This window comes from Pongo abelii, chromosome 17 (genome assembly GCF_028885655.2).
Source record: "Pongo abelii isolate AG06213 chromosome 17, NHGRI_mPonAbe1-v2.0_pri, whole genome shotgun sequence".
Taxonomy (NCBI): Eukaryota; Metazoa; Chordata; class Mammalia; order Primates; family Hominidae; genus Pongo; species Pongo abelii.
In genome coordinates, this window is record NC_072002.2 from 31,712,637 (window position 1) to 31,736,130 (window position 23,494).

The following is a 23,494-nucleotide window of genomic DNA, read 5'->3' on the forward strand; positions in this document are numbered from 1 at the left end:
CCTGTTTTTTCAATAGTACAATATGTGATATACAGTTATGCATCAACGGCAGGGAGACATTCTGAGAAATGTGTCTTCAGGCATGTACTTAGACAAACTTAGAGCTGTCTACATGCATTAGGCATATAGTATGGCCTATTGCTCCTATGCTACTAGGAGTGATGTAACCATATGAGTACTGTAGGTTATTGCAACACAATGGTAAGTATTGATCTATCTAAACCTAGAAAATGTATAGTAAAAATATGGCATAAAAGACAAAAAAAGGCTGGGCGCGGTGGCTCACGCCTATAATCCCAGCATTTTGGGAGGCCGAGGCAGGCGGATCATGAGGTCAGGAGACAGAGACCATCCTGGATAACATGGTGAAACTCCGTCTCTACTAAAATACAAAAAATTAGCTAGGTGTGGTGGCGGGCGCCTGTAGTCCCAGCTACTCGGGAGGTTGAGGCAGGAGAATGGCGTGAACTTGGGAGGCGGAGCTTGCAGTGAGCCGAGATTGCTCCACTGCTCTCCGGCCTGGGAGACAGAGCCAGACTCTGTCTCGAAAAAAAAAAAAAAAGACTAAAAAAGGCACACTTATATAGGGTACTTAACATGAATGGAGCCTGCAGGACTGAATGTTGCTTTCTCTGAGTCGGTGAGTGAGTGGTGAGTGAATGGGAAGGCCTACAAAATATTACTGTACACTATTATAGACTTTATAAATGATACACACTTTGGCTACACTTTATTTTTTAAAATTTCTTTCTTCAATAATAAATTAACTTTACCTTACCATAACTTTTTTTACTTTATAAAGTTTTAAATTTTTAAAAACTTTTTGACTTTTGTCACAACACTAAGCCTAAAAACAAGTACACTGTACAGCTCCATGGAAATGTATTTTCTTCATGTCCATATTCTATAATCTTTTTCTATCAAAATTTTTTTTTTTTTACTTTTAAACTTTTTGTTAAAAACTGAAACACAAACACACACATTAGCCTAGGCCTACACGGGGTCAGGATCATCAACATCACTGTCTTTCTTTTTGTTTTTTTTTTTTTGACGGTACCTCGCTCTGTCGCCCAGGCTGGAGTGCAGTGGCACTATCTCTGCTCACTGCAATCTCCGCCTCCCAGGTTCAAGCGATTCTCCTCCCTCAGTCTCCTGAGTAGCTAGGATTACAGGTGACCACCTCCATGCCCAATTAATTTTTGTATTTTTAGTAGAGACGGGGTTTCACCATGTTGGCCAGGCTAGTCTCGAACTCCTGACTACAAGTGATCTGCTCACCTCGGTGTCGAAAAGTGCTGGGATTACAGGCGTGAGCCACTGTGCCCTGCCAATATCACTGTCTTTCACCTTTATATCTTTCCCACTGAGAGGTCTTTGGGGCAGTAACACTTACGGAGTGTTCAACTTCTATGGTGACAATGCTGTCTTTTGCAGTACCTCTTGAAGGACCTGCCAGAGGTTGCTTTACAGTTAATTTTTTTTTAATAAACAGAAAGAGTACACTCTAAAATAACAATTAAAAATATAGTATAGACGGGCGCAGTGGCTCACGCCTGTAATCCCAACACTTTAGAGGCCGAGACGGGCGGATCACCCGAGGTCGGGAGTTCGAGACCAGCCTGGCCAATATGGAGAAACCCTGTCTCTACTAAAAATACAAAATTAGCTGGGTTTAGTAGCGCATGCCTGTAATCCCAGCTACTCGGGAGGCTGAGGCAGGAGAATCACCTGAACCTGGGAGGTGGAGGTTGCGGTAAGCCGAGATCACGCCATTGCACTCCAGCCTGGGGCAACAAGATGCAAACTCCGTCTCAAAACAAAAAGTATATATATATACATATATACATACATATATATGTATATATGTACATACATAGTATAGTAAACTCAGAAACAGGTAACTTAGTCATTTATTATCAAGTGCTAGTACCATCAAATACAGTAGATTTGTTTACACCAGCATCAGCTTCACCACAAACATGTGAATAATGTGTTGCACCACAAAGTTAGGACAGCTTTGACGTCACAAGGCAACAGGAATTTTTCAGCTCCCTTATAATCTTATGGGACCACCATCATATACATAGTCTGTCTTTGACCAAAATGTTATGAGGTACATGACTGTATATAATTTCTCCTCACATCCCATTGACTAGAACCAAGTCACACAGTCAAACTCACCTGCTAAGGAGTGTAAGAAATATAGCCTTTGGGCTGGGTGCGGTGGTTCATTCCTGTAATCCCAGCACTTTGGGAGGCTGAGGCAGGCAGATCATTTGAGGTCAGGAGTTTGAGACTAGCCTGGCCAATATGGTGAAACCCCGTCTCTACTAAAAATACAAAAATTAGAAGAGCGTGGTGGCGGGCACCTGTAATCCCAGCTACTCGAGAGGCTGAGGCAAGAGAATTTCTTGAACGTGGGAGGTGGAGGTTGCAGTGAGCCGAGATTGCACCATTGCACTCCAGTCTGGGCGACAAGAGTGAGACTCCATCTCAAAAATAATAATAATAAAAAAAGAAATATAGCCTTTGGTTGAATAGCCATGTGCTAGAGAAAGAGAGAGCACATGTGAGACAAGTAGTCTCTGTTACAGTCCACTCCTGGTTACCCAAATATTCATGCTCCCCCTTCTTTTTTCTATATATAAAACATACTTCTCTCCCTTTCAAGTAAAATAATGCAGTGTTCCATCCAGCTACTGCCTTCAGTTCAAAATCTAGGACCTCAGTAATATTAAGTCCTCTTCATCAGGACCACCGGTGACTCAGGCGAGCATCTTCTAAAAGACAAGTTATCTGTCTTCCCATCTCCACCCACCAAAAAGTTAGTGGTGAATTAGGAATGGCTTAATAAAAGCCCTCTTTCAGGAAAGAAAAGAAACGGAGGGAAAGAACAATCACTGGATTACTGCAATGATAAAATTCCTACTGAGATTAAATTGCAGATTTCCCAACATACTATTGCCAAGTACATTTGATCCTGATTCTGTCACGGAATCTCCTTGCTCATTGTCCTTTCTGGCTCTTGGCTTTGCCTCGGAAAGGTTCTTCCATTAGTTATCCTCCATAGTCACATCTAAAGTGACATTGAAGAGTATGCTCTTGTGTAGGTTCTGTTTGGGTGGCTCCAGGGGATGCTTTAGAACTTGGAGAGCTACAGATTATTAAAGGCCAGTCTTGTGCATTCTCAATCTATTTCTGATGTATTTTCTTCCATTCAGTTCTTTGGGCAAGTAAAGAAAACACAGCCATAGATCTTTTCTGGAAAGAGTTCTTTTTTTTTTTTTTTTTTTGAGACGGGGTCTTGCTCTGTTGCCCAGGCTGGAGTGCAGTGGCGCAATCTCTGCTCACTACAACCTCCGCCTCCCAGATTCAAGCGATTCTCCTGCCTCAGCCTCCTGAGTAGCTGGGATTACAGGCATGCACCAACACGCCCAGCTAATTTTTGTATTTTTAGTAGAGATGGGATTTCACCATGTTGGTGAGGCTGCTCTCAAACTCCTGACCTTGTGATCCACCCACCTCAGCCTCACAAAGTGCTGAGATTACAGGCATGAACCACCACACCCAGCCTTGGAAAGAGTTCTTAAGGCTGAAGACTTTCCTCTTTTACTCACTAGCTGGCATGTGGCATAAACTCCATGCTTGCAATATTATGATGGATACTCTGAGGCTGTATAAAGCAATATCCTTGGGCTGGAAGGCAACTTTATTATTCTGGCTGGCTCTCGTTGTCTGGTTTGGTAAAGAACACTCGAGAAGCCTTTACAAACCCTCCTGTGAGGAAATGTATTCAATTCTAGTCTGCTTTCCAACTGGCTAATTCTTGCCTTGGTTCATCAGTCTCACAGAACTTGGCTAAAAGCAGCAAAAAGCAGTCAAAAAACACTGATATTTCTGAAACACCCCTCCTAGAACTAAGGGCTAAGGGCCTGACTGACATGTGAGCTGTCTTCCAAGGTATTGTAGGGGATAATTTGTCTGAAATTAACATAGCTACTATAGCTTTCTTTTGATTAGTGTTAGTGTGGCATATCTTTATTCATCCTTTTACTTTTCACCTGTGCCTGCATATTTAAAGTGAGTTTCTTGTAAACAACATATAGTTGGGTGTTGTTATTTTATCCACTCTGATAGTCTCTGTCTTTTAATGTATTTAGATCATTCACATTTAAAGTGATCATCCTCTCCCTCTCCCTCTCCCTCTCCCTCTCCCTCTCCCTCTCCCTCTCCCTCTCCCTCTCCCTCTCCCTCTCCCTCTCCCTCTCCCTCTCCCTCTCCCTCTCCCTCTCCCTCTCCCTCTCCCTCTCCCTCTCCCTCTCCCTCTCCCTCTCCCTCTCCCTCTCCCTCTCCCCTTTCTTCGGTCTCCCGCTGTTACCGAAGCTGGACTGTACTGCCATGATCCGGCTCGCTGCAACCTCCCTGCCTCGGGCTCCGGTGACTCTCCTGCCTCGGCCTGCCGAGTGCCTGGGATTGCAGGCGCGCGCCGCCACGCCTGAATGGTTTTTGTATTTTTGGTGGAGACGGGGTTTCGCCGTGTTGACCGGGCTGGTCTCCAGCTCCTGGCCTCGAGTGATCTGCCTGCCTCGGCCTCCCGAGGTGCTGGGATTGCGGACGGAGTCTCGCTAACTCAATGCTCAATGGTGCTCAGGCTGGAGTGCAGTGGTGTGATCTCGGCTCGCTGCAACCTCCACCTACCAGCCTCCTGCCTTGGCCTCTTAAAGTGCTAAGATTACAGCCTCTGCCCCGCCGCCACCCCGTCTAGAAAGTGAGGAGCATCTCTGCCTGGCCGCCCATCATCTGGGATGTGAGGAACCCCTCTGCCCGGCCGCCCTATCTGGGAAGTGAGGAGCGCCTCTGCCCGGCCGCCCATCGTCTGGGATGTGAGGAGCGCCTCTGCCCGGCTGCCACCCCGTCTGGGAGGAAGGGAGGAGCGCCTCTGCCCGGCTGCCCCGTCTGGGAGATGAGGAGCACCTCTGCCCGGCCGCCCCGTCTGGGAGGTGAGGAGCGCCTCTGCCTGGCCACCCCTTCTGGGAGGTGAGGAGCGCCTCTGCCCGGCCGCCACCCCGTCTGGGAGGAAGTGAGGAGCGCCTCTGCCCGGCCGCCCCGTCTGGGAGGTGAGGAGTGCCTCTGCCCGGCCGCCACCCCGTCTGGGAGGAAGTGAGGAGCACCTCTGCCCGGCTGCCCCGTCTGGGAGATGAGGAGCACCTCTGCCCGGCCGCCCCGTCTGGGAGGTGAGGAGCGCCTCTGCCTGGCCGCCACCCCGTCTGGGAGGAAGTGAGGAGCGCCTCTGCCCGGTTGCCCCATCTGGGAGGTGAGGAGCGCCTCTGCCTGGCCGCCACCCTGTCTGGGAAGTGAGGAGCACCTCTGCCCGGCTGCCACCCCATATGGGAAGTGAGGAGCGCCTCTGCCCAGCCGCCCCTTCTGGGAGGTGAGGAGCGCCTCTGCCCAGCCGCCCCGTCTGGGAGGTGAGGAGCGCCTCTGCCCGGCCGCCCCGTCTGGGAGGTGAGGAGCGCCTCTGCCTGGCCGCCACCCCGTCTGGGAGGAAGTGAGGAGCACCTCTGCCCAGCTGCCACATCTGGGAAGTGAGGAGCGCCTCTGCCTGGCTGCCACCCCCTATGGGAAGTGAGGAGCGCCTCTGCCCGGCCGCCCACTCTGGGAAGTGAGGAGCGCCTCTGCCTGGCCGCCCACTCTGGGAGGTGAGGAGCGCCTCTGCCTGGCCACTCCGTCTGGGAAGGGAGGAGCGCCTCTGCCCGGCCACCCCGTCTGGGAGGTGAGGAGCGCCTCTGCCCAGCCGCCACCCCGTCTGGGAGGAAGTGAGGAGCACCTCTGCCCGGCCGCCCCCTCTGGGAAGTGAGGAGCGCCTCTGCCTGGCCGCCACCCCGTCTGGGGGGAAGTGAGGAGCGCCTCTGCCTGGCTGCCCCATCTGGGAAGGGAGGAGCGCCTCTGCCCAGCCGCCACACCGTCTGGGAAGTGAGGAGCGCCTCTGCCTGGCCACCCCGTCTAGGAGGTGAGGAGCGCCTCTGCCCGGCCGCCCAGTCTGGGAAGTGAGGAGCGCCTCTGCCCGGCCGCCCAGTCTGGGAAGTGAGGAGCGCCTCTGCCCGGCCGCCCAGTCTGGGAAGTGAGGAGCGCCTCTGCCTGGCCGCCACCCTGTCTGGGAGGAAGTGAGGAGCACCTCTGCCCAGCTGCCCCATCTGGGAAGTGAGGAGCGCCTCTGCCCGGCTGCCACCCCGTATGGGAAGTGAGGAGCGCCTCTGTCTGGCCGCCCCGTCTGGGAGGTGAGGAGTGCCTCTGCCCGGCCGTCACCCCGTCTGGGGGGAAGTGAGGAGCACCTCTGCCCGGCCGCCCCGTCTGGGAGATGAGGAGCACCTCTGCCCGGCCGCCCCGTCTGGGAGGTGAGGAGTGCCTCTGCCCAGCCGCCACCCCGTCTGGGAGGAAGTGAGGAGCACCTCTGCCCGGCCGCCCCCTCTGGGAAGCGAGGAGCGCCTCTGCCTGGCCGCCACCCCGTCTGGGAGGAAGTGAGGAGCGCCTCTGCCTGGCTGCCCCATCTGGGAAGGGAGGAGCGCCTCTGCCCAGCCGCCACACCGTCTGGGAAGTGAGGAGCGCCTCTGCCTGGCCACCCCCTCTAGGAGGTGAGGAGCGCCTCTGCCCGGCCGCCCAGTCTGGGAAGTGAGGAGCGCCTCTGTCCGGCCGCCCAGTCTGGGAAGTGAGGAGCGCCTCTGCCCGGCCGCCCAGTCTGGGAAGTGAGGAGCGCCTCTGCCCGGCCGCCCTGTCTGGGAGGTGAGGAGCGCCTCTGCCCGGCCGCCACCCCGTCTGGGAGGAAGTGAGGAGCGCCTCTGCCCGGGCGGCCCGGTCTGGGAAGCGAGGAGCGCCTCTGCCCGGCCGCCCCGTCTGGGAGGAGAGGAGCGCCTCTGCCCGGGCGGCCCCGTCTGGGAAGTGAGGAGCGCCTCTGCCCGGGCGGCCCCGTCTGGGAAGCGAGGAGCGCCTCTGCCCGGCCGCCCTGTCTGGGAGGTGTACCCAACAGCTCCGAAGAGACAGCGACCATCGGGAGCCGGCCATGAGGACGATGGCGGTTTTGTTGAAAGGAAGGGGGGGGGAAGTGTGGGGAAAGGAAGGAGAGATCAGATTGTTGCTGTGTCTGTGTAGAAAGGGGTGGGCATAGGAGATTCCATTTTGTTCTGACTAGGAGAAATTCTTCTGCCTTGGGATGCTGTTGATCTATGGCCTTTCCCCCAGCCCCATGCTCTCTGAAACATATGCTGTGTCAACTCAGGGTTAAATGGATTAAGGGCGGTGCAAGATGTACTTTGTTAAACAGATGCTTGAAGGCAGCATGCTCTTTAAGAGTCATCACCACTCCCTAATCTCCAGTACCCAGGGGCACAAACACTGCAGAAGGCCGCAGGGTCCTCTGCCTAGGAAAACCAGAGACCTTTGTTCATGTGTTTATCTCCTGACCTTCTCTCCACTATTATCCTATGACCCTCCCATATCCCCCTCTCCGAGAAACACCCAAGAATCATCAATAAATACTTCATAAATTAAAAAAAAAAAAAAAAAAAAATTTTAATAAAATAATTCTTAAAAAAATAAACAAAAACACAAACCGGGTGTGGTGGTGCCCGCCTGTAGTCCTAGCTACTCTGGAGGCTGAGTGGGAGAGGATCGCTTGAGCCCAGGAGTTCAAGTCCAGCCTAAGCAACATAGCGAGAGTCCAGTCTCCAAAACAAATATAATCTTAAAAAAAAAAAAAAGACAATGAGGTAGTGCGAGAATTACAGTTCCTTTCTATCAGTATATATTAGTTTGAATTTCCAAGAGTTTTATATAAATGGAATCATACAGCTTTACTGAGATATAAATTCATACACAATTTAAAATTTACAATTCAATGGTTTTTGGTATATTACATTTTTAATTTTTATTTATTGTTTTTATAATTTTAAAATAAATAAATTTAAAATTATTAAAAAAAAAAAAAATGGAGGCCAGGCATGATGGCTCATACCTGTAATCCTTTGGGAGGATTACATACTTTGGGAGGCTGAGATGGGAGGATCACTTGAGCTCAGGAGTTCAAGAACAGCCTGGGAAACATAGTGAGCCCTTGTCTCTACTATTATTTTAAAGAAAAAAATATTTAAATGGAATAATTCTAGGTACATGGTGATTTGTAACTTTTCTTAATTGCCAATACATGTATATTGGGTACTTAGTCTTTTTGATAGGTCAAGTGTCCTTAGCAGCTGACCCTATTATAAATAAAACTGTTAAACAATAACTGGGTTTTTTTTTTTTTTTTTTTTCAGAGAGTCTCCCTCTGTTGCCTAGGCTGGCGTGCAATGGCACAATCTTGGCTCACTGCAACCTCTGCCTACTGATTTCAAAAAATTCTCCTGCCTCAACCTCCTGAGTAGCTGGGGTTACAGGCATGCGCCACCACACCTGGCTAATTTTTTTTTTTTTTTTTTAATTTTTAGTAGAGGCCGGGTTTCACCATGTTGGCCAAGCTGGTCTCGACTCCTGACCTCAGGTGATCTTCCTGCCTTGGCCTCCCAAACTGCTGGGATTACAGACGTGAGCCACCGCACCTGGTCCAACAATAACTGTTTATTGCTAACTATTCTCTTACTGCCTTTGTAGGACAGAACTAGATTTTCTATTCACTACATGAGGTAAATTGGAAGCAGAAAAACTGCACTTCTCTATATATGCATCTTTAAAAGCAGTTCCCCTGGGACTGAGTAAAAAAATGCCAGAAATGGGCATTTCTGTGGCAGGAAAAGATTCTTTCTTGTTACCGGCTTGTCTGCTGTTCTTTCTGAAGCCCTGGCAGAAGATAAAATCTAATTTGTACACAATGTTAATGTCATTAATTAAACTATGACACCTTAAAAATCAAAAAAAAAAAACAAAAAAAAAAAAAAAAAAAAAAATAAAGTGATCATTGATGTAGTTGGATTAACATGTACCTTAATTGTAGTTTATTTTATTTCATTGCTCTTATTCTTTGTTTCCTTTTTGTTTTCCACTCTTTTTCTTTCTCGTTTGGTTTTATTAAGATATATATATATTTTTTTTTTTTGAGAGGGAGTCTCACTCTGTTGCCCAGGCTGGAGTGCAGTGGCGTGATCTCAGCTCACTGCAACCTCTGCCTCCTGGATTCAAGTGATTCTCCTGCCTCAGCCTCCTCTGAGTAGCTGGGATGACAGGCACCCACCATCAAGCATGACTAATTTTTGTATTTTTAGTAGAGATGGGGTTTCACCATGTTGGCCAGGATGGTCTCAAACTCTGCCTGACCTCAAGTGATCCACCCACCTTGTCCTCCCAAAGTGCTGGAATTACAGGCTTGAGCCACCATGCCTGGCCACTTGTTTGATTTTAATTGAGCATTTACATGATTCCATTTTTTCTTATTTCTTTGTATATCAATTATACTTAAAAAATGTTTTCAGTCTTTGTCCTAGATTTTGCAATATATATTTACAAATAATATATGTCCACTTTCAAATAACATTCTACAAATTCATGGGTGGTACAGGTACCTTATAACATAGTATTTCCAATTCTTCCCTGCCATCCCTTAAAATGTTGTTGTCATATATTTCACTAATTCATAAGCTATAGTCATCCAATATATTGTTGCTATTATTTTGAACAAACTGTTTTTTGTTAGATCAGTTAAGAATAACAAAACTAAAATATGTTATTTTACCTTCATTTCTCAATGCTTTATTTCTCAAAACTTTTTTTTGAGACAGAGTCTCGCTCAGTCACTCAGGCTGGAGTGCAATGGCATGATCTCAGCTCACTGTAACCTCCACCTCCCGGGTTCCAGCAATTCTCCTCCCTCAGCCTCCTAAGTAGCTGGGATTACAGGCTCCTGCCACCATGCCCTGCTAATTTTTTGTATTTTTAGTAGAGACGGGGTTTCATCATGTTGGCCAGGCGGGTCTTGAACTCCTGACTTCAGGTGATCCACCCGCCTCAGCCTCCCAAAGTGCTGGGATTACAGGCGTGAGCCACTGCACCAGCCCTCAAACACTTCTTTTTACACAGATGCAAGTTTCTGACCTATAACACTTTCCTTCTCTCTGAAGAACTTCTTTTAGCATTTCTTGCAAGGCAAATCTATGGGAGATACATTTCCTCAATTTGTATTTGTCTGAGAAAGTTTTTATTTCTCCTTCACTTTTGAAGGATAATTTTACTGGATACAGAATTCTAGGTTGCTGTTTTTTTTCTTTCAATGCTTTAAACATTTTATTCCATTTTCTTCTTGCTTGCATGATTTCTGAAGAGAAGGCCAATGCAATTCTTATCCTTTTTTTTTTTTGTTTTTTGCTCCTGTGGCCCAGGCTGAAGTGCAATGGTGCGATCTTGGCTCACTGCAACCTCCGCGTCCCCAGTTCCAGCAATTCTCCTGCCTCAGCCTCCTGAGTAGCTGGGGTTACAGGTGCGTACTACCACACCTGGCCACTTTTTGTATTTTTAATAGAGATGGAGTTTCACTATGTTGGCCAGGCTGGTCTCAAACTCCTGACCTCAAGTGATTTGCCCACCTCGGCCTCCCAAAGTGCTGGGGTTCCAGGTGTAAGCCACTGTGCCAGCTGCAATTTTTATTCTTATTCCTCTATACATAAAGTGGTTTTCCTCACCCTCTGGCTTCTTTCTAGACTTTCTTCTTGTCTTTGACTTTATGTAGTTTGAATATGATACACCCAGGTGCAGAATTTTTGTTGTTTATCCTGCATGGTATTATCTTAACTTCTTGGACCTGTGATTTAGTATCTTTTGTTAATTTTGGAAAATTTTTAGCTATTATTACTTTAAAAATTTCTTTTGTTTCTCCTTCAGGAAGTCCAATTATGCATATGTTACACCTTTTGTAATTATCCCACAGTTCTTGGATATCCTGCAGTGGTGTGATCATAGCTCATTGTAGCCACAAACTCCCAAGCTCAAGTGATCCTCCCACCTCAGCCTCCCAAGTAGCTGGGACTACAGATGAATGCCACCTTGCCCAGGTAATTAAAAAAAAATGTAGAGATGAGGTCTCAGTTTGTTGCCCAGCCTGTTCTCAAACTTTTAAAAAAATTGTAGTAAAAAATGCATATAACATTTACAATCTTAACTATTTTTAAGTGTATAGTTCTGTAGCATTAATTACATTCAGGGATCTCTGCAATTTTTAATCTTGCAAAATTGAAACTTTATATCCATTAAACAACAATTCCTTATTTCTACCTCTCCCAAGCCCCTGGTAACCACTATTTTATTTTGTGTCTCTATAAATTTGACTATTTTAAATACATTATATAAGTTAAATCATATAGGACTTGTCTTTTTGTGACTGGCTTATTTCACTTAGCATAATATCCTCAAGATTTATCCATGTTATAGCATGTGACAGGATTTCCTTCTTTTTAACACTGAATAAGATTCAACTATATATTTACACCACATTTTGTTTATCCATTAATCCACTGACGAACATTTGGGTTGCTTCCACCCCTTGGCTATGGTGAATGATGCTGCTATGAGCATGGGTGTGCAAATATCTCTTTGAGGCCCTGCTTTCATTCTTTTAGATACATACCTAGAAGTGGAATTGCTAGATTACATGGTAATTCTATTTTTATTAATTTTTTGAGGAACCACCATACTGTTTTCTATAGTGGCTGCACCATTTTACATTCCCACCACCAATGCACACGGCTTCCAATTTCTTTACATCCTCATCAGCACTTATTTTATGTATGTATGTATGTATGTTTTGTTTTTTTGTTTTTTTTTTGAGACAGAGCCTCACTCTGTTGTCCAGGCTGGAGTGCAGTGGCGTGATCTTGGCTCACTGCAGCCTCCGCCTCCCAGGTTCAAGCAATTCTTTCACCTCAGCCTCCTGAGATGCTGGGATTACAGGGGCGCGCCACCACGCCTGGCTATTTTTTGCATTTTTAGTATTTTAGTAGAGACAGGGTTTCACCATGTTGGCCAAGCTGGTCTCAAACTCCTGACCTCAGGCAATCCTCTTGCCTCAGCCTCCCAAAGCTGGGATTACAGGCATAAGCCATCGTGCCAGTCCTTATTTATGTATTTATTTATTTTGATAGTAGTTATTCTAATGGGTGTGAGGTGGAATCTGATTGTGGGTTTTGATTTGTGTTTCTCTAATGATTATTGATATTGAACATCTTTTTATGTTTCTTGGCCATTTGTATTTCATCTTTGGAGAAACGTCAAGTCCTTTACCTGTGTTTAAATCAGGTTATTTTCTTTCTTTCTTTTTCTTTTCTTTTTTTTTTTTTTGAGACGGAGTCTTGCTCCGTTGCCCAGGCTGGAATGCAATGGAATGATCTCGGTTCACTGCAACCTCTGCCTCCCGGGTTCAAGTGATTCTCCTGCCTCAGCCTCCTGAGTAGCTGGGATTACAGGCTGGTGCCACCACGCCCAGCTAATTTTTGTATTTTTAGTAGAGGAGGGGTTTTGCCATGTTGGCCAGGCTGGTCTTGAACACCTGACCTCAGGTGTTCCACTCGCCTTTGCCTCCCACAGTGCTGGGATTACAGGCTTGAGCCACCATGCCCAGCCTGCTTTTTTCTTGTTGAGTTGGAGACTAATTTTTATATGGAGCATATAGAATCAGATACACACTTAGGGTAGTCCAGTGATGGAAATTAGAAGTCATTATATGGATTATTAGTTTTGTGCATTTTATCTATCAATAAAGAACATCAACAAAAAGAAGATTAACATAAAAAAGACTGCTTCAAAAGAAAGGATGGAAAAAACCAACTAACCAACCAACTAACCAACAAACACACAAAAATAAAAAGCATTCTCCTGACCTAATACAAGCATGGTGTCTTCTATATGTGGTGTGTGGTTTGCAGTTCTGGTTGCTGAAGGTCAAGGAACAGATAACTATTCTCAATGGGGTCCAGAAATCTGTAGAATGGGGAACCAACTAAAGCAGAGGTCATAATCTGGTTGCCATTTTCATCTATATTTCCCTACAGAAAGTTAAGTCTTTATGTGGAATGAATTTTGTCATTTAATCTAAATTTGTTTTTTCCAAATGGTTTTCCAATTCTCTCAACATTATTGAGTTTATTTTCCTCCATCTTAATTTATATGCTTTAATCTTACATGAATTTCAGTGTATTTACGGTTGTCCTAGTCTTTTTATTTATTCCTGTGCCAGAATCACAGTATTTTAACTATTGTACATTTTTATTTATTTTTTAATTTTTTTTGAGATGAAGTTTTGCTCTTGCTCTTGTAACCCAAGCTGGAGTGTAATGGCATGATCTCGGCTCAATGCAACCTTGGCCTCCCAGGTTCAAGAGATTCTCCTGCCTCAGCCTCCTGAGTAGATGGGATTACAGGCACCTGCCATCACGCCCATCTAATTGTTGCATTTTTAGTAGAGATGGGTTTTCACCATGTTGGCCAGTCTGGTCTCAAACTCCTGACCTCAGGTGATCCGCCCGCCTTGGCGTCCCAAAGTACTGGGATTACAGGCGTGAGCCACCATGGCCAGCCTAGATTTTTAATATCTAAATAAGAGTCCAATGAGTCCATCTCTCACTATTCCTACTCATCTTTAGTAATAATCCCTTCCCCCTGAATTTTAGCTGAATACACACACACACACACACACACACACACACACACACAGAGTTGGCCTTGGGTTTCCATGGGTTCTGTATGTGCAGATTCAACCGTGGATAGAAAATGTAGTTAGGCCTACTATAGTTGCATCTGTACTGAACAATATAGTATAACAACTATTTATATAGCATTCACATTGTGTTAGATATTATAAGTAATCTAAAGATGATTACAAGTATGCAGGTGGGTATGCACAGGTTGTATGCAAATACTATGCCATTTTATATAATGAACTTGAGCATTTGCACATTTTAATTTCTCAGGTAGCATCCTGGAACCAATCCCCCATGGATACCAAGGGACAACTGTACATGGCTGACAGCTGGAGACTATAGATCCCAGTCTGCCTTCTTGACTGATGTGGTCACATGACTAGGTTCAAGCCAATGGTGAGTGAAAATGAAGTGTGCAACTTCCAAGTCATCCCCTTAAAGAAATATCTACTTACCTTGGACTTTCCCTTGGGCTGGAATGTGGAAGTGGAGGTTAGCCAGCTTCTACCACGTGGAAAAGACACCAACCTAGATAACAGCAGCACAAAATCAGGACCCCTGAGTAACTTTGTGGAGTACAGCTTCATTGTAACACTGGGCCCTTTCACCGATAGACAATTTGGGGAGAGGAAAAAAAAAACAACTTCGATCATATGTAAGCCCTATATTTTTTGTCTCTCTGCCTTTAGCTTAACTAACAAAAAGCTGTTAAGAATAACTCCCCACTTTTTTTTGTAGAGATGGGATCTTGCTTTGTTGCCCAGGCTGGTCTTGAACTCCTAGGCTCAAGGGATCTTCCTACCTTCGTCTCCCAAAGTGCTAGGATTACAGACATGAGCCACTGCACCCGGGCAGAATAACCGTTTTACTATTCCAAAAGTGATATATGTCAATTGTAGAAAATTCAGAAAACAGTGAACAAAAAGAAGAAATATATTTCTTAATAATTCCATTATTGAGAAATGAATATTTGGAAATATCTATTTTTGTTTTGTGTGATCTCAATAATGATAGAGATATACATGAATAGGTAGCTAAATTTACAATAACAGTTATATAGACAAAAATAGATATAGTTATATAAACACAAATGGGATTATACTTTACATGTTGAGTTGTGATATACTTTTTAAATCTAACAGTGTATCATGAACGTTTCCATGTAATGAAATATTTCTCTGGATGTAGTAGAATTTATTTAACAAACAGGGTGGGCGCAGTGGCTCATGCCTGTAATCCCAGCAATTTGGGAGGCTGAGGCAGGCGGATGACCTGAGGTCAGGAGTTCAAGATCAGCCTGCCCAACATGGTGAAACCCCGTCTCTACTAAAAATACAAAAGTTAGCTGGATGCGGTGACTCGTGCCTGTAGTCCCAGCTACTCAGGAGGCTGAGGCTGGAGAATAGCTTGAACCCAGGAAGTGGAGGTTGCAGTGAGCTAAGATTGCACCACTGCACTCCAGACCAGGCCACAGCGCGAGACTCCATCTCAAAACAAACAACAAACAACAACAACAAAAAAAAACAAACAAAACCTTGCTGGACATCTAGAGTGCTACAAAATTTTAACCACTATAAATAGTATTTAGATAAACATCTTTGTAAAAATATATTTGTGCTTATCCATAATGATTTACTTAGGATAAATTCCGAGTGAGATTTCTTTTTTTAAAAAGAGTATCAAATTTTATTTGATTTTATTATAAATCTTTTTGTTGTTGTTGTTGTTGTTGTTGTTTTGATACAAAGTCTTGCTTTGTCGCCCAGGCTGGAGTGCAATGGGACGATCTTGGCTCACTGTAGCGTCCGCTTCCTAGGTTCAAGCGATTCTCCTGCCTCAGCCTCCTGAGTAGTTGGATTACAGGGGTGCGCCACCACGCCCAGCTAATTTTTGTATTTTTAGTAGAGACGGGGTTTCACCATGTTGGCCAGGCTGGTCTCGAACTCCTGACCTCAGGTTATCTGCCCCCCTTGGCCTCCCAAAGTACTGGGGTTACAGGTGTGAGCCACCCAGCCCGACTTACTATAAATCTTAAACCATTTATTGGCCACTCACTTTTCTTAAAAAATACAAACATGAGAATAAACTAAACACACCCCAGACTCACTAGCCCTTGCAGGACAGGAAGAGTCCCTGGACAGAGAGCCTGCAAATGCTTTTCTTTTGTTTTTTTGAGACAGAATCTTGCTCTGTCGCCCAGACTGCAGTGCAGTGGCATGATCTCGGCTCACTGCAACCTCTGCCTCCTGGGTTCAAGCGATTCTCCTGCCTCAGCCTCTGTAGCTGGGATTACAGGCACATGCCATAACACCCTGCTGATTTTTGTATTTTTAGTTGAGACGGAGTTTCATCATGTTGTCCAGCTGGTCTCAAACTCCTGACCTCAGGCAATCCACCCACCTTGGCCTCCCAAAGTGCTGGGATCACAGGCGTGAGCCACTGTGCCCAGCTGCAAATGTTTTTCTTTATACCTAACGTCCAAGCTTCCTCACACATTCTAGGGTTCCATGTTTTGTCATCTCTTACAAGGAAAAGGAAACTGGCTAGAAGATTCATGTACAAGAAGGTCATAACAACTTTCTAGATATCTGATGCTAGTGGTTTCTACTTTCCAGTTTGCAACTCTGAGAAACAATATCAAATAAACACCCTCAAATACCTACTCCCAGCTATCCCTTATATTGTTATTGTTCTTTGAAATTATCTTTGGGCTGGTTATGTTCTCTCAAACTGTAGCTTTGGTGTATTCCAGAGCACAAACACTAAAGTCCACAGAGAGACTCCATGTTCAAGTATAAAAGTCTGTTTTAGGACAATCCCATGTTACTATAGTGTTTCTTTATCTTTCTGTAGTGTCTACCGGGTGTTGTATCCTTGGACAGGCTGGCCAAATGGCAGCACAATGCAGGGGACAAATTGGTCAACATCCCCACTGCCAAAGTTGCTCCCCATTCAAACTGGACACTGCCCACAGCCAAGGCTGAAATCTTGAAATCAGTGAGACCTTGGCCTATCTTCATTCTGAAGTTGCACTCTTATGTAACCAAAGTCACTTCTTCACCAATAATTAAATAGAGCTTTCAAAAGGGATTGGGCATGTTCCTGAGAACCGCCTTGGGCTGGAGCTGGAGGGTCTGGTCTGTGGGCTCTAAAGGGGGCGCTGGCACCATTGCTGTCTTCTGGGCACCCAGGAACTCATGACTTGCTCGTTCCATTGGTGGCCTGAGGATGTGGTTTAATTTTGGATCCTCTGCCTGAGAAATAACCCTGTCTACTCCAGCTTTCAATGTCCCTGACTGAACCTCACTCTGCCTCTGACCATTTCGCAATAGGCTTTTGCACATCATAAGATTCCAGTCCTGCTCATCCAGGTGTGTGGACACCGAACGCTCAGCTTTCTGCCTTGGGTTTTGGTAAGCTGGCTTGGTGTCCACAGGGGCCAGGCAGCATCGACAGAAGCTGCCAAACGGGCCTGGCCCTTGAGCTGCTCCAGGATGAGAGCATTGAGCTCTGGGTCACCAGAAGGCAGAGCCGGGATCATGGTGCCCGCGTTGCCTCTGTCTCACCCATTGAGGGAGACCAAATATGGCTTCTTCTCCAGGACAGAGATGGTGACAGGGGTGGAGGAGAAGGAGGCCAATAAGTAAGATTTCTGAGTCAAGGAATATGCAAAATTTTTTACATGCGTTGTCAAATTGCCCTTTAGAAAGAATTTAGAAGTGTAGTGTAGAAGAGTATCACTTTCTCCTTGATCTTTCTGACATTGGACATTGGGGCTTTCAATATTTTTATTTTTTAGAGACATGGGGAGAAGAGGTCTCTTTACTTTTCCCAGGCTGGCTTTGAACTCCTGGGTTCAAGGGATCCTCTGATCTCAGCCTCAGAGTAGCTTGGATTACAGCTGTGCACCACCATGCTGGCATAGATATTATGGGGTTTTGATGAATAAAAATTCTTGAAATTCCTTATTTTCTGTTTTCAAAGATATTTGAAAGGAATGTTGAGAGAGACTTCATCTGTTGGTAAAAGGAAACTGGACTTAAATAGGATGGGGTTCTGAGGTCTAGAGAGGACACAAATGGGTCACCTCTTTATTTAAGTTCACTGGGTAGAGCCAAGGGACCATTATTAGAAGTATGTCATAAGAAAGTACGAGATTAGATTCATGGTAAACAGGATCACCAACCCAACTGGGGCTAGACTTAGAGATGAACTCTGGCTACAAAGCCAGAAAACTGAAGGGAGGTGGTGGAGAAGGTTTGAAACATGTGGATCATGCTAGAGTGGCCTGGAACACGCTATAATAAGGTGCAGTAGCTCTTGAATTAGTTGTGTAATTGAAAATATCAATTCTAGACTCAGACTGCCTGGGTTCACAGTAAGTGTTAGGGATTATTGTGATCATTATTTCCGCTGACTACAGCATCATATACTCATATCCACTGAATGGAAAAGGGTTTAGAAGTATTTAAGTTAGAATAGTTACTTAACATTGTAATATAATTATGACCAGTTCAGTAAAGTGTAGAACAAAAATTGAACACACAGCCCTTGGGAAGAGGAGACAAAATTGTCATTTTGTATAAATGATACGACTGTGTATCTAGAAAACCTAAGAGAATTAATTAGTGCTTAGTAATGAACTCTGTGACCTTAGGCAAATTATGTCATCTCACTGGGCTTGTTTTTTCATCTACACATTAGGATAACAACATAATTAATTTATAGGATTATTGTGAAGATTTGCTGAGAAAATACATTTAAAACCCACGACAGTGCCTGCCATTTGGCAACTGCTCAATACTATAAGATACAACTGTACTTTTTGTATCACTCTTGTTATTTTTATTATGGCACCTATAGGATGAATAATTCTATAAAATAATTCCCTTCACTACGTATCTTCTATAAACAGTTAAAACCATGAAGGAGAGAAAAGTCTCATTTGTAATCAGAAAAAAAATTTTTTTTTAACTGAAAAAATTATAGACACGTTTTTCCTATGTTGCCCACGCTGGTCTTGAACTCCTGAGTTCAAGTGATTCTCCTGCCTTGGCCTCCCAAAGTGCTAGGATTACAGGCGTGAGCCACCATCCATGCCAAAAAAAAACCTTGTAAAATTCTCAAGAATAATCTTTATAAAGAATACTAGACTCTATGAAGAGAACTCCAAAATCTACTCAGCGAAAAATAACAACTCGAATAAGCAAAGGAAACTATCATTTTCCTGAAAGTTTCAATATTATAAAGATGTCAGGTTTAATAAAATTCGAATCAAATCTCAACCTAATTTTGGGGGGCGAAACTTTACTGATTCTAAATAAATCTCTCTGGATTAATGAGTGGCAAATGAGATAATGGTAGTAGGGCAGGGCCAAGAAGAATAAAAATATTCATAAGCCATGTTCCCCTCCTTTAACATAAAAACAGTTCCGTGAATTTAATTTTTTAAAAATCCTCATTCTTTTTTACTCTATTAAATAAAAGAATGCTAACGAGACAATGAGCATTTCTTTGTAGACATTACACTATTAATAATCCGGATGTATTTGAGAGTTACATATATTTTATCCCCAGCATTTCTGAATTCACCAAGGGACATTCAATATATTATCTCATACCTGGAAGAGCCTTGTGAGGTTTTTGGTTTTTGGGGACAGAGCCTCGTTTTGTTGCCCAGGCTGGAGTGCAGTGACGCCATCACAGCTCACTGCAGCCTTGAACTCCTGGGCTCAAGAGATCCTCCTGTCTCAGCCTCCCAAGTAGATAGGACTACAGGCGTGTGACGCCACACTCAGCTAATATTTTATTTTCGTATTTTTTGTAGAGACAGGGTCTCCCTATGTTGCCCTGGCTAGGTAAGTCTGTTTTATCATCAGCTCTAACGAGAAAGGGAAAAACCGACTCAGGCAAGGAAACCTGACAAGGGCAAAGAATGAGTCAACGGCAAAAGCCGGAATGCAGTCATGCCACTCAATATAAGGAACCATAGCCTGTGCCAGGTCCTTGAGGATTACAGCGACGAGAAGGATGCGGCCTACCTGGATTTCTCGATGAGGAGCTCCTGCGGTAAGGAGGGAGCCCCGTGCAGCACCGAGCATGCGCACGCCTCTGGATCGCGGCGGGACTGGAACCGCAGGCTCGAGTCTCTGGCTCCCTGCGGCGCTCGGCGAAGGCTGGGCTCTTCCGTCAGGCCTGGCCTTTGCCCCGCTGAGGCAAATCACTGCTGTCCTGGAGGTTTCTTTCCCCCTTGTAACAGATATGTTTTTGAAAGATTCCCGACCATGCTTCCTTAAGATAAGCTGGTCTATGTTTCCTGAACCCTTCCCACCCCGAGATGCGGGCGGGAGTCACTCCCGGAAGGAGGAGCGTAGGATAGATGCTCTTCCAGGCTGGAGGAAGACAGGCAACTCCCGCCCCTGCTGCTGGGGTCAATGCAGGTAGCCAAAAAGAGCGGGGGAACGGGATGGATGGTCAGATGTTCCCAATGTCTGTTTTTGGGCGGAGATGAGGTCATGCAGCGTGGCTGGGGCGGAGTAGGATGGTCTTGGTCCCCAACAAGTGTCACCAGGCTCGGAAGCTCCTGCAGGTCTTTTGGATGGAGGAAGACACAGAGGCGGCTGACTTGAGGACCAGGGGACTTGTGGGTCCCCAGAGGGCAAGAGCAAGAGGGCTTGACAGCAGGAGCTTGTGTGGCTCCAATAGGGGAGAGTTTTGGTGGGGGTTGTGGCATAGGCTCAGAGGGAGTGGCTTTACTGGAGACAGCCCACTGGGCACTGACCAAGCCACGAATGATCCCAGCAGCAAATTTCACCCCCAACAGCAGCAGAGCAAACAGTAACCAGGCAGGCATGGGGCATTGCCTCTGAGACCAGAGGAGGCCTGAGACAACATACCACTCAGGAACCCTTTTATCCTACAGGCATCACAAGGATATAGTAAGTCCCGCCCTTTCTACCAGGTCAAGGAAGAGGAAGAGGAGACTAAATTTGAGAGAGAGAGTATTTTACCTGAAAACATTTATTCAACCAGGTAAAGATTTTCATTAACCCTAGTGGGAAGTTGAACTTCGAATGGACCAAATGTTTACACTGAAACAAGCCTGTATAAATGGGAAGAAATGGAAATATTGTAACGAGATTAAATCTAGCCTTTCCCCTGCTACCTGGGAGGTGAAGAGGAGCAGGTGTGCTTCTAAATGAGCAAGCATAGGGAAAATGCCCTCTAAATTCTTTGCACATCTGGGAAGTGGTATGAGTAATTTTTCTAACTTGCTGCATCCTATCTCCTGTGTGTTGTATGAAGTGAAAGACTGCATTTCAGATTAAGTGGGCCGGCCAGGCATGGAGGCTCACACTTGTAATCCCAGCACTTTGGGAGGCCAAGATGGGTAGATCACTTGAGGTCAGGAGTTCCAGACCAGCCTGGCCAACATGGTGAAACCCCATCTCTACTAAAAATACAGAAAAAAAAATTAGCTGGGCATGGTGGCGGACACCTGTAATCCCAGCTACTCAGGAGGCTGACACACGAGAGTTGCTTGAACCTAGGAGGTGGAGGTTGCAGGGAGCTGAGATCGTACCACTGCACTCCAGCCTGGGCAACAGAGTGAGACTCTGTCTCAAAAAAAAAAAAAAAAAAAAAAAAAAAAGTGAGCTGCTCTGATTCAAGTGAGGTAGGAGCCGGGGTCCGGACCAATCCCTGGACATTTCCATGAAAGTATCTTTGTAGCACACCAAAGCGCCACCGGAAATGATCTGAAAACTATTACCTTACATGTCACTCCACTCCTAGACCACTTCAACCTCCCCCATTTCCACCCATAATTACTTGGTGTTGAAAGCAGAGAGTCTGACATCAGCTTTTGGGTACAGAGTAAATCACAAACAGGACAGTATGGTAGGAGGAAACATACCAGCTAAATGTAAAGACATAGACATGGTTTAATTGATCTTCTTACAACATACTAGCTACTATTACTGTTTGAACAAGTGCTTTGGGGCCAATGATTGTTGAAATATTATGACTTTCCATGATGTGAACATTCAGCCTCCTGGTCAGAACTGAGAGGCTAATGAGGAGGATTCTCCGGGTGAAAACATCCATTACCCATTAAGGCTGTGTGTTGGACATCTGAATGAGAGAGCAGGGTGGTCGAGAGGAAATTCTACAAGAGGTGACAGCAGCAAGCCTTCCAACAGACTGCTCTGAGCTGTTCCCATTCACCCGGTACAGCTGTCTAGAGGATTATGCCAATGAGGAGAGGGCCTTTTGTCAGAAACCCTGTCCCATCCGACCATTTGTAAAGCTGCCTCATGAGACAGGGCTGGCGGAGGCTCTGCAAACATTCTGGTGACCCCCTCCTGGACAAAGCAGACCTTCACAAAGAGACTCTCAGAGCGGGAGGACTCTGTCCCACCTTGTGTATAGCCCCTCTGAAAGCATAATTTTTCAATGGTTCATTATAAGCATACATGCCCTAGGTTAAAAAAAATTAAACAGTACAGAAGGATTTATAATGAAAATCAACAGCTCTCCTCTCACAGTCCCCATCCCAAAAGGGAAAATTCTTTTTAACTAGTTGAATCGTCTCCGTTTTTATTCTTATGGTGATTGCGTCATATCCTTAAGTAATATGCTAACGCAGGTATTATTTTACTTTGGTTTTTGTTTTTGTGAGACAGGGTCTTGCTCTATCACCCAGTCTGGAGTGAAGTGGCACCATCTTGGCTCACTGCAGCCTCGGCCTCTCTGGCTGAAACAATCTTCCCACTTCAGCCTCCTGAGTAGCTGGGACTACAGCTGCGTGCCTCCATGGCCGGCTAATTTTTGTATTTTTTTTATAGAGATCAGGTATCATCATGTTGCCCAGGCTGGTCTCAAACTCCTGAGCTCGAGTGATCCACCTGCCTTGGCCTCCCAGAATGCTGGGATTACAGGCGTGAGTCACCGTGCCTGGCAGTTGTTTCTTGATACAGTATTTTATAGTTTTGTTTGTTTTGTTTTGTTTTTAGAGACAGGATCTTATTCTATCACGCAGGCTAGAGTGCACAATCAGAGCTCACTGTGACTTTGAGATTCTTGAGCTCAATCCATCTTCCCACCTCAGCCTGATGAGAGGTTACAAGCGTCCATCATCACGCCTGGTTAATTTAGAAAATAATAATAATTTTTTTGGCTGGGCATGGTGGCTCACGCCTGTAATCCCAGCACTTTGGGAGGCTGAGGTGGGCGGATCACCTGAGGTCAGGAGTTCGAGACCAACTTGGCCAACATGGTGAAACCCCATCTCTACTGAAAAAAATACAAAAAAATTAGTCAGGCCTGGTGACACATGCCTGTAGTCCCAGCTACTTGGGAGGCTGAGGCAGTAGAATTGCTTGAACCCGGGAGGGGGAGGTTGCCGTGAGCTGATACTGTGCCACTACACTCCAGCCTGGGCGACAGAGTAAAACTCCATCGCAATTAATTAATTAATTATTATTATTTTTTTTTTGTAGAAATAGTGATCTCATTATATTGCCTCCAGGCCTCAAACAATCCTTTTGCCTCAAGCTTCCCACAGCCTTGGGAGTAGAGGCATGCACCACCTTGTCTGGCCTTAATATAGTATTTTCGGGAACTATCTATTGACTTTCTTTTTATGCAAAATGAAGATTTAGTGCACCTTTACCCAGCCCCTTCTAACAATAGAATTATATTCTTATTTTGAATTCCTCTTTCCTTGCATTTATGATTTTAAATTAGCACCTTCATTTCTCATGATGTCGCCTATTGACTTCATCTCTTCCCATTTTCTTTCATCACTTCTCTTTTTAAGTTTC

The 23,494-nt window shown here is 45.3% G+C and overlaps 1 protein-coding gene across 1 annotated transcript in view; it reads left to right on the forward strand.

Moving 5' to 3' along the window:
* LOC129051704 (uncharacterized) overlaps positions 1–16,332 on the forward strand; it is a 43,369-nt gene extending 27,037 nt beyond the window's left edge. Inside the window, exons 5-6 of the mRNA XM_054538226.2 lie at positions 10,907–11,030; positions 13,941–16,332. The gene's annotated coding sequence lies outside the window, so the exon portion shown is untranslated. The remainder of the gene's footprint in view (positions 1–10,906; positions 11,031–13,940) is intronic.
* Positions 16,333–23,494: the final 7,162 nt, after the last annotated feature.